The sequence below is a fragment of the Haliotis rubra genome, unplaced genomic scaffold, assembly GCF_003918875.1.
Source record: "Haliotis rubra isolate DU_JTF1 unplaced genomic scaffold, ASM391887v1 Scf35, whole genome shotgun sequence".
NCBI classification, from domain to species: domain Eukaryota; kingdom Metazoa; phylum Mollusca; class Gastropoda; order Lepetellida; family Haliotidae; genus Haliotis; species Haliotis rubra.
The window spans coordinates 3,541,421-3,558,064 of NW_025767024.1; the positions used below are offsets into that span (position 1 = coordinate 3,541,421).

A 16,644-nucleotide genomic window follows, 5' to 3' on the forward strand; every position below is an offset into this window, starting at 1 on the left:
TCATAACTATCCTACTAATCGCGGCGTAAAATCATTTTCACTCAAAACTCAATGCATTATGCACAACATTATACAGTCGTACGACATAAATATTCCTTGAAGAGTCTTGATATCACGTCCTCACGCAAATCACAACACATTGTGCAATCTTTATGATGTAAATAACAGACACAGAACAAAATGGAATCCTTTAGAAATTCCACTCGGTATTCGTGACCACCCTTTGAACTGATACATAGTACTCAGTTCAAGTATTCTGCTGTCATTACCTTAAACACGCTTTGTCTGTTTTGTTTAACGCCAAACTCAGCAACGTTCAAGCTATACGACCGCGACCTTGAAGAGACAATCAAGTGGTGGATGTTATGATAAACGATGGGTATGGTCGGAAGGAATGGGTCCCTGAAATCCTGTTCCAACTCATGACAAAGTTTCTAAGCCATACAAATTCCCAGTTAGCAAAACCGTTCAGGAATACTGTAGAAAATAGCATTCGGGTTCTAAATGGTGTTCAGCAACCCATACTTGTCGTAAGAAGCGACTAATGGGATCGGGTGGTGAGGCTCCCTGAGAAAATATCATTCGGGTTCGATTGCTGTTCAGCATCCCATACTTGTCGTAAGAGGCGACTAATGGGATCGGGTGGTGAGGCTCGCTGACTTGATTGATGCGTATATCCCGATTGTGAGATTCGATGCTCATGATGTCAGTCACTGGATTGTCCGGTCCGGAGTCGATTGTTTACAGACCGCCGTCATGCAGCTGGAGCATTGCGTTAAACAACAAACAAACAAACAAACAAACAAAAGGCAATACTAGTACCAACCCTTTTAGTACTAAAAGCTGGATACGTTCAGTACTGTAGTTTGTCCGACAGTTGTCATAAATGTGATATGGAAGACAATGGCCACGCGTATTGTTTCAAAATGTGTGTGTCAACCCCACGTCCTTCCTACAGCCCTTGAGGGGCGGTGGGGTAGCCTAGTGGTTAAAGCGTTGGCCCGTCACGCCGAAGACCCGGGTTCGAATCCCCACATGGGTACATTGTGTGAAGCCCATTTCTGGTGTCCCCCGCCGTGATGTTGCTGGAATATTGCTAAAAGCGGCGTAAAACCTAAACTCAGTCAGTCAGTCCTACAGCCCTTCCAGAGTGAAACATGAATTGTCATGATGATGAACCAGACGCGGAACGCCCGGGTTTCTTCAAGCACCTTCAGATATGTTTGACTTTCCGTATGTTGTTGAGGCTCATACTTATCAACACCAGGCAGTCTGTTGTCTAAGCTCTGTAGCCAAGAGTTGCACACTTAATGTTTGTGTGATATGTTGGAGAAGGAGAAAAGGATGTGCCATTAAAACACGTCGTGTTTGCATACCTTTGTTTGCAAAGGTACATTTGAGAGCTACATATAAGATATGGCGTTACTACGTTGTGACCTTGCAACGTGACATCATGTGACGTCATCAGTGAAATGTCACTGCACGTTCGAAACTGAGGGAAATACGTGAACGCGCAAGTTGTTATCCACTAGCCCAAATTGCACACACCAACATAAAGAAAGAATTATGTTTTCGTGAAGAGAAACGCCCTATCTATGGCGTGTTAAAATATTTGTAACAATTTAAATACTATTTATCATATGTTAAAAGCAAAACTGTCAGGACGATATATGAGTTAAATATGAATCTGTCGGTGATTCACATTGAAATGTACAGTAAATCCTTTTTCTAATGTTTGGTGAGATTAAACAAGTATTAATTTACCAGCGTACGCCGCTCATTGGTAACAGCGAAACCATTACCACGATGACCCAGCATGGCAAACCCATCAAAACACAAGCACACACTGCGATCAAAACATCACAATATATTCATTACGTTCACATGGGCTTTTCAAACATCGTGTAAACGCCAAACACATTTTATTGTATGGAAGGTACATGTAAAGAAACTCAGGTCCTGAACCTATATTTACTGTTGACAGATCTTCAAGAAGATGGCTGGGGCCCCGTTACACAAAGCCACCATAGCTCTAAGGTGATCGTAACTCCCATACTTTAACAGAGGCTTACGATCATCGTATCGCTGATTTCCTCTTTGTGGGAAGGGGACCAGTAATGTTTACTCTTCTGATTACCTACTTATTACTATGAAATATGCCAAACAACCCCAAGTTGCTCCCCGATATCTTCATCCGTACCTAACAGCGGCAAATGAGAGGGCAACCCCTTTAGGGAGTGTTGCTAGATGAAGAGACGCCTAATACGACTTGACTGCCATACAAGCCCGGGGATAAGCGCCCTACAAGATTGCTTTCGTCCATTGTGTTAAAAGTCGCACTAGTAAACCGTGGTTGATATCTGACGGTTAAATTAAAACCCTCGTCGCTTGAATGTGTCATTAGGGAGCGATGATTATATTAATTTGTACTATTGTCTCTTAACTATAGGACAGGTGTGAAACACACTGGGTGAAAGGATTGCTCCCCCAACAATAGCGACACTATGGTGAGGCTCGAACCTTGTGCCAAAAAACGAGATTAATTCTTAGCCTTTTATTCTCCCATTGAACAGATTCAGGGGCTAATGGCAGTAATAGGCGCTCGGACTGCTGACAACCTCCGGCTATTGGGTCTATCAAAGGTTTGAGGGAGGCGATAGAGACCGGCCCTGTTCACTACAACAATACCCAACGAGAAAGAGTCCTTGGCGGAGAATTAGCTGGATGATAGGCGGCGGTGTTTATTAACCAAATAGGATTAGAGTAAATAAGCCTGCATGGGCACGCACTAGGAGAAAGCTGTTGACCAATATTTAAAGGATTAAATTCGATTTTAAAATATGAAATTGATGAGTAAAATATCAAAGTCAGAACTTAAAGTAGATTGACATTAAAGGATCTGAATGTAATTAATGTTTATTAATAAAATAATAATCATCCAACATGTCAACATAAGCTCTTTGGTCCAGATAGGATACTTAACAGTGCCTCTGGGGAAATTAAGAATGGCACTTGTTACCATGTCTGGGGCTCTATTTAGATAGGATGAAACAAAATGAATGATTTCTTAGCTGTTGTCTTGGATAATGAGTCAGAGCAAGTCAAAATATTGCTTACACAACAGTCTCGTTTCCTGTTGACTGAGTTCCGTCCTATTGCGCAACTTAGTACAATAACCAGTCCAAACTTTTGAGACCAATTCATTTAGCTGGATACATAAATATTAATCAGTATAATTTCATACATCTAAGCACTTGTATATTGCGACACTACGCTCCTTCTAATCCTTGCAAACACGTCGTGCAGCGTGCTCTGTCGTACAGCGAGCTCTGACAAACGGAAACCTGGAAATCGCGGAAATCTCAAAACGAGACTCTGCCGCTAGAAAGTTTGGCGGTCTGTTACGGAATTGATATTATATCAATCACATTGTGCGTTACAGAACTACACTGAATAAGTGCAAAAACACATATCAGGTGTAACCAGTGAGCCAGATGCATTGTGAATCATTTTACGACCTCATCAAACAGGGGCAGTCTGTGACGTCTTAGTTAAGGTCATGCTGCCTACACCTCGCCATAAAATATAGAAATAGGATGTTATTGAAGATTAAAATTAAAATTCATTTGTAAATACCATTTTCTTATGAAACAAGGAATTGGAATTCAGTGTAACCATAGTTGTTTGAGATGTCTATTTTCACTTCCACACGAGAAAATTCGGATCGGCTGAAAAGTAGGTCATTGTCTGAATAGGTTAATGAGACTCGGTTTGAGGGTATCCATATTAAAATTTGGATGAAACTGTGGCTCATATTGTCAGAAATTCATGATCACAGATGCAGTCAGCACATTATTGTTAATATAATTGTTCTTGTTTCTATACTACCCATCAAAAGTTTAGACTCACTGGTATACATATAGCCACTTACTTCAGGCAACTGTTCTAAACTAGATTTTGCAAAATATTCCATGCTGTTTAGAGGTACCGTTTACACATTAACTAATGCATTGTAAAACAAATTCATAACGTTGAAATGATTATTGTCATGAGTAAAAAAAATGAGGAAACTCAGTGAAAATTGGCGAATTCTTAACAAAACTTTACACCAAACGCAGCTGTTATTATATAATATTTGCACATGCTTTTCAGCAATTTACTGCATGATCCTCGTGCAATTCATCTGCATATGGTTTGCAGCTGGTTCCCCCAAGATAGTGGAGAAATTCATCTTTGATGTAGCCATACATATATAAATAACATATTGTGAGTGCTTTAAGTGAGTCTAAACTTTTGATGGGTAGTATATTTATGTATGTTTTAAACGTTTAGCAGTTGTTCGAGTTCACAGTTTCATCACGCTTGGACGATATGGTTTATTTGTTGTTTAACGCTGGACCAAACAATCCAGTGATCAACAGCATGGGCATCGATTTACGCAACTGGGATACGATAACATGTATCAACCAAGCCACCCGATCCCGTTAGTCGCCTCTTACGTCAAGCATGGGTTGCTGAAGTCCAATTCTAACCCGGATCTTCACGGGTCTGGAACATATGGGGTTGTTCAAGTAGATATCGGATTTGTCAAAGCAGTTGGTGTAAAGGTTTGGTGGTACTAGTACGTTCTCGTGGAGATCGCAGAGAGACTCCTCTTACTTCCTCTGACATTAATCATAGGTGTCATGATATACCTTAAATACCTTGAATGTGTTTCTAGGGTGTCCAAGAAACACTACGGGGCCCCAGCAGTTTGGGCCACCGGTACCCAGGAATCCATACTTCAGCTTCATTTCGTAACAACTACCTCAATCTCGCTCTTTGAGGAGTAAGTTAAAAAAAAGAAAGTTATGTTCAGAGTCGATCCGTTAAACTACTCGTCTGAGTTTTAACGTTTTATTGTTCAGGGCACGGTGGTAGAGCCAACTGTATTTCTTAAAAAGGTCATGGTAAAACAGTCTGGCATATTGTAATTTGCCCACAGTGCGATGTTAACCATTTATCATTGCCAAGACAGATAGTTATGAGATTACCAAGGACATCTGAATACATGAATCAAAGGTACGCCATAAATCTGGCGCTTCCTGTTGTCAGAGATTCAGTTGACAAACTGATCAGTTGTAATTGTCGCTGATATTTCAACCAAGCTGGCTAGCAAACTTCCGTAATCATTTGGCAGCTCTGGTTACACGCAAACATATAACATGCGAGAATGTTTCTTCAATGATTGAACGAACGGAATGACGGACAGACAGACGAATTAAATTGAATGAATAGAATTAAATTGAGCGAACGAACGAACGAACGAACGAACGAATGAATGAATGAAAAAGTGAATGAATGAATGAATGAATGAATGAGATGAAAGAATGAATGAATTGTGTGAATGCACAAATGCCGTTGCGGTGCATGTCGTAATTGTTTATTCATAAACACACACTTATGATATAATCGGATTCGTACAATGGACTATATTTTAGCAGATTTTAGCAGTTTTTATGATTTTGGTAATGGTTTGCGTGCTTCTTTTAAGGTGTACAGCATCAACAGTAACATGTTTGGATTTCACAAGCCTGTGTTACAACCGGTGGTATCTGATATTCTTTCCGGACATTTCGTAATACACTTTTATACCGTGGGAATATTTGAAGCTGAGAGATCTCACCGAACCTTTTACTCATCAAGATTCTAAAGCTAATGTTTAAAGGTAAAACCAAGTGTTTTCCACAGTATAATATGTTAACTTTGGCTCCATTAGGTGAACAACTGACAACACTTAGCATATGTTCATGACGGGTGCCACCGGTGAGTGAGGCAGGATACGCTCACCTTCTCGCGAACACCTGGTATCATAACTATTTCTCAGTAATCAAGACATGCTCTGTTATCGTATCGCAAGGTGACAATCACTGGATTGTCTGATCCAGGCTCGATTTGTCTACAAACAACGTCATAGAGCTGCAATACTGCTGAAACAAATATATGCTCATGATATAGTCACCATTGTACAATCGACTTTGCTTCAAGCAGAGATTTCTTATATATGAGTGAAAAGGGGGTTTGTCGTTTCTTTTTACATCATTCAACGAACACCACCAGATGAAATACATGAATTCATACGAAGGGGTCTAATTAAAGTCTTACACGATGTCCACACCTTGTCTTGATAGCTATGTAGTTTTACATTCTGAGAAGGGTGGACTGACTGAGTTTAGTTTTACGCCACTTTTAGCAATATTCCAGCAATATCACGGCGGGGGACACCAGAAATGGGCTTAACACATTGTGCCCATGTGGGGAATCGAACCCGGGTCTTCGGCGTGACGAGCGGACGCTTTAACCACTAGGCTACCCCACCGCCCCTTGGAGAAGGGTGGGAAACATTCCAGTTATGCTGACGTTTTAAAGAAACGCATAACAATGTATCACTTAGCGACATGTGTTCAGCTGATATAACTTTTGATTAAGTATTATACCATTAACTACCGATATCCATACATATTTTGTATATACGTGCGAATCCCTTGTTTCCACACTGGTGTAGCCTTGCAAGCCTTTCTCAATCTCTGAGAGTTCCCAAAGTCCCAAAACTTTCAAAGTTAAATTTTTGCTTACCCGATTTTTAAACGTTGTATATTTGTTCCTTTAAATTTCGGCTAAACTCGTCCTACAATCGCCAGCGGTTGAAGTGATGGTGTAAATCCAATTAGGGTCCATGCAGGTAGCAAAGGCACTCTAAGTCCCCATGGTCCCTAGTATGGTGATCTACCTTCAGTTGTTGGCGATCTTTAGCCCATTTTACATTGTATCGTCCAGAAATAATTTTCTACTTTTAAAGATATATGCTAGCTAGTTTTAACTCAATCTGTGATAATCTAGTGGTTTTAGTGTCCTTTTGTTGACAGGGTTTTATATATTATATGTATGTATTATAAATTTAGAACTAGTTTTAGTCACGATATGGCTGAAATATTGCCGATGTGACTTTAAATCTTAACTCACTCACTCACTTTCTCAAATTTCCATCAACTTTTCAACTGTAACGACCATTCAACTGCAGAACATATGTGTTGTTTGCAAACCCAGAGCAATTTGAAACATAATTCGATGCTTTACCGTCAGGAGAAATATATTCAAAACCATCTAAAGTTAAAATACAAGAAAGCAATATGACATTTCTGAAATGTGAGTCCTGTAACTGAAATTAACTACTACAGCTGTCATCTTTAAGATTTTATTATGATTGTTATAATTATCAAAATATTAATCGTATTATGATATAGAAAGTCAATGTCGAAATGAAGCCTAACTGATGCCTTTCACAGGCGTAGTGGACATGTCCAAATATGTCCGAAATATCGATAAAGCATACATCATTTTATTTCAGTAATAGAGCATCAGACCCACGTAGTGCTAATACAATAAAAGTAATTTGAAAAATGGCGCAACGGCACCAAAGTACAGTTGTAAAGATTTGCGATTCAATGTAAGTTAAGTTATTAAACTACCTCTTGGAAGTATACAATCCAGACAAAGAGATTATTATAGCCCTACCCCATGCAATGTTTTCTTAAAGTTAATTTGAATAAAGTAATAAAGTGGCGAGACTTCCGCGTGAGTTCATGTAAAGAACGCAATGATGAGACCTCGAACCCAAACCCAAGGGTTTCCACTTAGAAATTTTAATTAACTTCACCGTTGCTGAAAAGTCTCGTTTGCTCATTTAACGAGGCGCGGTGGGGTAGCCTAGTGGTTAAAGCGTCCGCCCGTCTCGCTGAAGACCCGGGTTCGATTCCCCACATGGGTACAATGTGTGCCGCCCATTTCTCGTCCCCCCCGCCGTGATATTGGGATATTGCTAGAAGCGGTGTGAAACCATGGTCACTCACTCATTTAAACGACATATGTCTCTAATCTGTCCCCGTGACTGATAAAATCAGTTCTGTTTCCACCAACAACATAAAGTACAGGAATATTTATTAACGCGCTCATAAGATTACAGATTGAAATCAGGATATTTTGTCCTTGTTTGTGAGTTAATGTGGTTGCCTTATTGAGCGAAGTCACTGTGAAAAAATACATGTCAGTATATACTTATGTAGGAATGAAAATATCCAATTGTTCAGGTCACGATATGTAATGTACATGTTATTTCACAAAAATAAGCCACATGATTTGTGTCTACCCATGCCCTTCAGACAGGCTGAAAGTAATTCTGGCAAAACGTATGATTTCAATTGAGTATATCACCTAAAAACGACAATTGTCCTGTTTGACAATGCATACGGCAACCAGAAATGTGTTGAAAATTGTAAACCAAACCCACTGATGAAATTGGAAACTTAAAACTTTGGGAAGATACTTCAACATATATTTGTAATCACTAAGGGCAGCATTATTATTTCTTGTGTTTCACATCGCCCGACCGACCCTTCTAAGATTTTTGACCCCCACAAAAACAAACCCAAAACAAAAACAAACAAAAAACAAACAAGACAAATCACAAAACAACAAAACTAACCCCAAAAACAAAACCAAAACAAAACAAACAAACAAACAATGAAAAAAACCAACAACTTTTTTCAATTCCAACACCGCCGACTCGAACCTAAAGCATACCGCCTCGTCATATAAAATGTTTATCTTTTAATCAGTTGCTGCCACAAGTCCAAAGAACGCGAGAAATTACAATAAGAATTGCAATAAATGAGAATCAAGAACATTATTCAGATAATTTGGTCTTTGTTAATTTTTATTTTTCCCGACCGACCGACCGACCGACCCATGTTCAGAATTTGGTGGGTACGTGAAACACATAAACAAAATGATGCCCTAACAGACATGATGAGGACATCCTTCTGCATTACTCATTACTTGTATAACAGACAATGTTTCATCATACAGTTGGTTGGTGTATCGACAGATATACTTTGAAAAACGATAACACATCTTCAAGAGTAAACATGGAGAGATGAGATCATCGCGTGTTGGGTTTTGAGATGATAAATGACTACTGTGTTTAGTTAACCATAGGTCTATTCTTCACACGTGAATTTCGTGCAGATAGCTATGTAAACTACAAGCGACAAGCTTTCCTTATTTATCAGATTTCTCCGTTTAAAACGGCCATGCGGCACTCAGTTATTAATTACTATCATTTTGGGCTGTTACAGGGAGTTCATGAAAGGGTTTGTCAGTCTTGTCATATTATATATTTGGGATTACACTTTTTTAGTAAAGTACACTTCTAGTACTTTTGTTGGGTTGAGTCCCTTCCGGGATTCGAACCCACACCCTCATGTCAGACACCTAATCGCCAGAACACAAAGTCAACCGCCGCTCAACCACCGCGACTTCTACAAAAATGGAAGTCGAACAACTGGTAGTCTTGACTGCGGACTTTGTGTATCCCTCTGATATGTCACCTGTCGCAATCACGATGACAAGAAGACGATGACGTGCGTTTTCTTTACGTCGTTCCGTTACATTGTCCAATATTGTAATAGCTTGGAGGAATAAGTAATATAAACTTAACAATATCAAATCTAATAAAAGTTAAATTATTAAAATATCGGTATTCTTTTTTTCTCAACTCGTTAACGTTAGATCTTCAACTATAAAGGGCATCAATGCATTTTATTTGATTTAAGTTCTTCATGTAATTTCCATATACCCTTTTTATTTTAAGGTTAATGCTATTACATTTAACTATGTTTGAATGTAATGTTATTACATTTCACTATTAAGAGAACATTTCCGACTTTGTGACCAAGTAAATTTGAAGTGATAAAGTACGTAACCCAGAGACCCTCGAAACCGCCTCACGAATACGGTTCCCTGGAGTATATCATTACACAGAATATTGACAAAACTCTTGTATAGTTCCTGGAGTGGAGTCTCATTAAATGTCATCACAAGTGGATTATTTGTTATATTGTTGTATTCCTTTTGGACAACGGCAACTTTAATGATGTTAGTTGGGTGAAATTTTGATCGGTGAGCATTAGATCGGTAGTTCGATAACCTGCCCGCTTCACGTGAAAAGGTCCTCATTTTAACCTGACTGGCAAGCGCGCGCACGCACGCACACACACACACACACACACAGAGCCATACACACAGAGCCCCCACACACACACACACGGACGCTCATACACACACGGACACACGCGGACACATGCATGCACCTAGTTTCTAATATTTACAGTAGTTGGCGTTAGACTGATTACTGTTCTATAATATGTGCCCAACACATTACATCTGTCACTAATTGTAGGTTGTCCACATATCTACTATCTGCAGTCTTCCACTTAATGAAACTAACATGAAAACACCTCACTCGATCGAATCTTAAACAATAAAATAATAACCTCATAAATTAACTTCTTTGAGAGGCATTTTAGAAGTTGTATAGATGAAGGAAAACTAAGTTCTATGGATAGTCAACTTCTTTATTGCAACGAGTGCGACGTTTCGTTGTAGGTACTAACACCGTTATCAAGCAAGCGATACATAGAGTTGTAACATGGAGAATATATTGAGTATTGCATTTGACAAGGTTGATATACATTGGATTGCTAATTAGTGATGAGAGCAGAGTAGGTCGATGTACAGAGTGATAGTGATTAAAAACAATATGCAGAATGAGTTTATACAATAGATGAGTTGATGTTCACTGAGATGGTAATAGTGAGTTGAAAAGAGTAGATGTGTACATCAACGTTTCCCTCATAAATTAAACTCATTTTTGTTCTTCTATTTGCAATACGTATAGCAATTGTATAGTACCATTTGATACTAAAGGTTGCAAGTTATCTCCAGCATGGGATCTCAAGATTCTCAAGATTCTTTGAGAAAGTGGGTGGGGGTAGGGGGTGCACACTCTTGAGAAAGGGTGTGTGTGTGTGCACACTTCATTTTCATCGGTTTTCACGAAAGTTTCAATGGTCATTTAATAAACTTTCAGGAGAAAAGGGGGGATGCGCACCCCCCCCCCCCTCCTATGTAACTGTGTGATGTTTTCAAATGAAGTTTATGTGCTGTGACATGCGTAGCCATCGTGACAGTAAGTACAACGTGGCAAGAACGCTGTCAAGAGTTACTTCCCTTGCATTAAAATCCCTCCACCGACAGTTGAATGAAATCAATGGAAAAGCGTGTGTCGTCTACAGTGCAGGCTTGTGAATCACACCAGAGGGACTTTTCTTGCTAACTGAAAAGAACTCACTTGCACCACAGATACATGTCTACAAACCTCTATACTATCTAAACCTGTTTGCTTCAGGTATCTGCGCCCATTACAATTACACTGGATGCATTAAACTTACCATACCCGTGAAGATCCGGGTTAGAGTTGGTCTTCAGTAACCCATGCTTGTCGTAAGAGGCGACTAACGGGATCGGGTGGTCAGGCTCGCTGACTCGCTTGACACATGTCATCGTATCCCAGTTGCGTAGATCAATGCTCATGCTGTTGATCACTGGATTGTCTGGTCTAGACTCGAGTATTTACAGACCGCCGCAGCTGGAATATTGCTGAGTGCGGCGTTAAAGAATAAACCAACCAAACCATCATCATCATCATCATCATCACATTTGTAATGCGCTGGTATCCATGCAGTCCATGCTCAAAGCGCAGATAGAATGTAACAAATTACACAGTTATAGTTGAAAAGGCTGTCCTGAACAAATGTGTTTTTAACTGGGATTTGAAAGTGACAAAGTCAGTACAGTCCCTGAGATTCTGTGGAAGTTTGTTCCAGGCCACTGGTGCTGCATAGGCAAGGATCTGTTTCCATACTGCACTGTTCTAGTTTTAGGGACAAGAAGAAGACTTTTATCTTGTGAACGGAGCGAACGAGAAGGCTTGTACAGAGAAAGAAGACTGGATAAATATGTAGGGGCAGTTCCAGACAAACAGCGGAAGACAAGGCAAACCAACCATTAAGCATATCCGCCACATCGCTATTTAAATAACCTATCTACAAGTCTCTACAGTACTAATTTTACACTGATCCTCAATGCACATACACGAGCGCTGGGGTAGACCGTTCGCTTGTCATACATACCAAGAACCACTGTCGATTCCCGATGTAGGTTCAATATGTGAAGTAAATTGTCGATCGGTGTCCTCCTTGATATTTTGGGGGCGGTGGGTATAATGGTTAAAGCGTTGGCCTGAAGACCCGGTTCGAATCCACATGGGTACAAATGTGTGAAGCCCATTTCTGGTGTCCCCAGCTTGATGTTGCTGGAATATTGCTAAAAGCGGCGTAAAACCAAAATCAGTCAGTCAGTCAGTCAGTCAGTTGATATTTTGGAATATTGCTAAGAGCAACTTAAAATACTCACTCATGCACTTCATTACATGAGAGTCTTTCGAGTATATTCCGATTATTTATGAGCGCCAGATTGTCAAACAGGCAACTAAAATTAGAATTGAAAGTTATCCATTTTTATCTCACCATTCCGAGCTACTTCCATTTGGACGTCGCTTTCGATTACATTCCCTTAAAACAAACAGAGCTCCACAGTCCTTCATAGCATCTTGTATTCGTATTATTAATGCAACAAATTTTTGAATAGTCATCATGCATGCGATAACTACTAACTCAGCATCTTTACCTATGGGGCGGTGGGGTAGCCTAGTGGTTAAAGCGTTGGGTCGTCACGCCGAAGACCCGGGTTCGAATACCCACATGGGTACAATGTGTGAAGCCCATTTCTGGTGTCCCCCCGCCGTGATGTTGCTGGAATATTGCTAAAAGCGGCGTAAAACCAAACTCAGTCAGTCAGTCAGTCTTTACCTATGTGGTTAATTGTATGGTATCTTCAGCATTCATTTTGTGCATGTAATTATTGTGTATATTTTTGTGAATTTTGTATATATTCATTTTGAGGTCGTTTTTGATAAAAAAAAAAGTTCCTCCAGGATAATAAAGTTATATCTTATCTGATCTTAACTGTGCTATACTAAACACGTTTCTTCATGTTTCAAACACATTGTGCAGGTCTCAGACATGGGAGCATAGTTTATGTTTGTTAGAAACATTTGTATCCCATTGAGTAGCTTCATGCAGAACTGACCGCATGCTGGTTTTAAGAAGCGACTACGGATCGAATGGTCAGGTTTGTTGACTTGGGTCGTGTAACTGTACTCACTCACTCACACTATAACCCACCCCCAACCAACACACACACGCACGGGGCGGTGGCGTAGCCTAATGGTTAAAGCGAGCGCTCATCACGCAGAAAAAACCGGGTACGATTCCCCACTTGGGTACAATGTGGGAAGCCCATTTCTGGTGTCTCCCGCCGTGATATTGCTTGAATATTACTAAAAGCTTAAAACCACACACACGCACGCACGCACGCACGCACGCACGCACGCACGCACGCACACACACACACACGCACACACACACGCACACACCTTAACACATCACAAGGTAACACATTAACACAAACACACATTATGTTCCGACGTTTTTAAGTTCTAGATTTGAAACTTCAACAATCATTGCTGCATGAACGTGATGTTTCTCATGTGATGCAGATGGTATAATATGTCATTTTGGTGTACATCTAAATCTGTTATGAGGAGTGAAAGTACACGGGTCACTATAATGACTGCAACATTCGCTGTCGACGTAATTATTACTTTCGACCCCAAACTGGCACTTCCAACGGACAGCGACTTCTGTAGTCATTTTACGCGCTTTACGCTTTAAAGGGAAACAGAAGCTCACCTGGATCGGTTGTTTCTTCATTATCGACTGGTTTTACTTGTGTTCAGCGCCATTCTCGAACTGTCAATCAGCGTATTAATCCTTTGAGGTGAGGTGCGGTGAAATTGGGTTTAACGTCGTGCTTGAGAATATTTCGCTCATATGACGACGTGCATGCGTGTGTATGTGTATGTGCGGCTGCTTGTACTAGCCCAGACTGAAGCTGGTTTTATAGTGCTAGCCCACTGAGATACCATACCACAGTGAAGCATGCATACCCCACTCAGACACATTATACTGACTCCGAGCCGACCAGTCCTTGTTGTACCCATTAATGCCGAGCGCCAGGCACGGACCAACAAGTACCATATTTTAACATCTTTTGGTATGACGCGGTCGGGTTTTGAACCCGCGACCTTCCGCTCTCCGGGCGGACGCTCTAACCACTACACCACGGAGGTGGTCTTTAATCCTTTGAATAAATTATGTTGTTTCTATGTAGGCGCCAACATACGGATGAATTCCGTTTGCTGCAGTATGTATATTAACACTTTTGAGTGAGTGAGTGAGTTTAGTTTTACGCCGCACTCAGCAATATCATCCCAGCCATATGGCGGCGGTCTGTAAATAAAAGAGTCTGGACCAGACAACCCAGTGATTAACAGCATGAGCATCGATCTGCGCAATTGGGAACCGATGATACCAACCAAGTCAGCGAAACTGACCACCGATCCCGTTAGTCGCCTCCTATGGCAAGCACATGGGTTGCTGAAGACCTATTCTACCCCGGATCTTCCCCTGGTCTAACACTTTGAGTGCGAGATAACATTGATTAAGCAATAACCGCATTATATACTTATATATATTTACTCACTTAAAACACTCACTATATGTTATGTACTCCGCCTCAGTGAGGCTTTACTATGTATAGCTACATCCCTTGATTTCTCCACTAACTTGGGGAAACCAACTGCAAACTTTATGCAGATGAATTGCACGAGGATCATGCAACAAGTTGCTGAAAGCATATTGTGTTAATATCGTGCATATGAACAGCTGCATTTTTGTTGTAAATCTTTATTACGAATTTGTTTTACAATATTTTAGTTCTTTTGCAAAATGTTAACAGTACCTTTTAACAGTATGGAATATTTTGCAAAAGTTAGTTTAGAACAGTTGCCTGAAGTAAAATGGCTATATTAACACACATGAGTCTACACTTTTGATAAATTTGAATGACATTTTAGAAGTCGATGAATAATAAAAAAGGTATGATACATTATGGATGGCAACCGTGCTTGACAACAGTATACCCGACTGACAGAGGTTTTACGCCGCTTTTAGCAATATTCCAGCAATATCACGACGGGGGCCTAAATAAAGCCGGGGGACACCAGAAATGGGCTTCACACATTGTACCCATGTGGGGAATCGAACCCGGGTCTTCGGCGTGATGAGCGAACGCTTTAACCACTAGGCTACCCCACCGGGGCTGACAACGGTATGAGAATCTATACCGAAACGGCACATCATAATATAATAAAGGAGTTGTTATCCATAAAGTATCATTCCTTTCTGACTAAAAGTTGGAATTTTGTTTCCCTTAAAGTTTCCAGGGCTAAGTTGCACTGGTTAGTCCAGTAACTGAGTAGTAACTGGCCTGTCGTTCCATATCCCTAATTCGCTGGGAATCAGTGTCTCTCCAACTGACCAATCAGAGTCCGCCTTTCATATCAAGTGAAAAGGCGGAGCATAGTCAAGACGATCGGACCAATAATCTTTATCGCAAAAAGACAAAAGAGTTTACCGAGCAAAGAGCATAAAGTCACTTGAGCTTTATGATCAAATACTCGAAACGATTTTAAAATTTTGAGTTCACCTGCTCTGCAAATCCTTCAATCAACCGAAATTACACGGCTTTCGCCATGTTGCTTATGACCCGGATGTCTGTTTCGTCGTTTCGAGTTTGATTGGACCATTCACACACTCGTTAGCCAAGCTAAAATATAATTTCATAACTTTAGCCTCCAATAGACTCCTCGGGTAGAAACGCATATACATGACTCGACACAACCAATGACTACACTAATTGAGACTTATTGTCTTCATACTACTATCATTCACTACAAATGTCTACAGAAGTCCATACCACTATCACCAAAACTCATCCATATGCCTCTTCAGCAACCAGGCGGGGGTAGCCTAGTGGTTAAAGCGTTCGCTCGTCACGTCGATGGGTCGGGTTCGATTCCCCACATTGGTACAATGCGTGAAACCCATTTCTGGTGTCCCCGCCGTGATATTGCTGGAATATTGCTAAAAGCGGCGTAAAAACTAACTCACTCACTCACTCTTCAGCAACCGTTGCTCAAAATATTGATCACTGACGTTTCTGGTCCATAGTCGATTATTTACAGACCACGGTCATATAGCTGGGATATTGCTGCATGTGGCGTAAATCCAACAACGAACAAATATATAACTTCAAGTCAATGTACATATATAATGATTCAGTTTCTAAATGAATATGGTCGACACAAAGAGTGAGTTAGTGAGTTAATATTTATCGTCACATCGGCAATATTTCAGCCATATCGTGACGAGAACATTTTATAATTATATTAAAGATGAATAAAGTTAGAAATAAAAACCTGTTGACGAAGAACAGTAAAACTACTAGTGTAGTCGACACAAAGAAAAAATATAGATGATTATCTTCTTCTTTCCGCGTGATTCAACAGGGTCACTGAAGCATGTTAGTCTTTATGATAAGAAACATTAGTCAAACTGACACTTGCATCCGATATTGACTTGTGTAATCATATTACGGTCCTGTTGATGATGCACGAAAGCGAGTTCCTCTAATTTTAGGCCGCACTCGGCAACATTCTAGCAATATGGGGGCACTCTGTAAATA

General features: G+C 40.3%; 1 long non-coding RNA gene across 1 annotated transcript; it reads left to right on the plus strand.

Moving 5' to 3' along the window:
• Nucleotides 1-7,721: 7,721 nt before the first annotated feature.
• Nucleotides 7,722-13,344, plus strand: LOC124285027. The gene is made up of 3 exons (XR_006900706.1): nucleotides 7,722-7,752; nucleotides 10,407-10,408; nucleotides 13,238-13,344. It is a non-coding gene; the product is annotated as an uncharacterized LOC124285027 (long non-coding RNA).
• The last annotated feature ends 3,300 nt before the right edge of the window (nucleotides 13,345-16,644 follow it).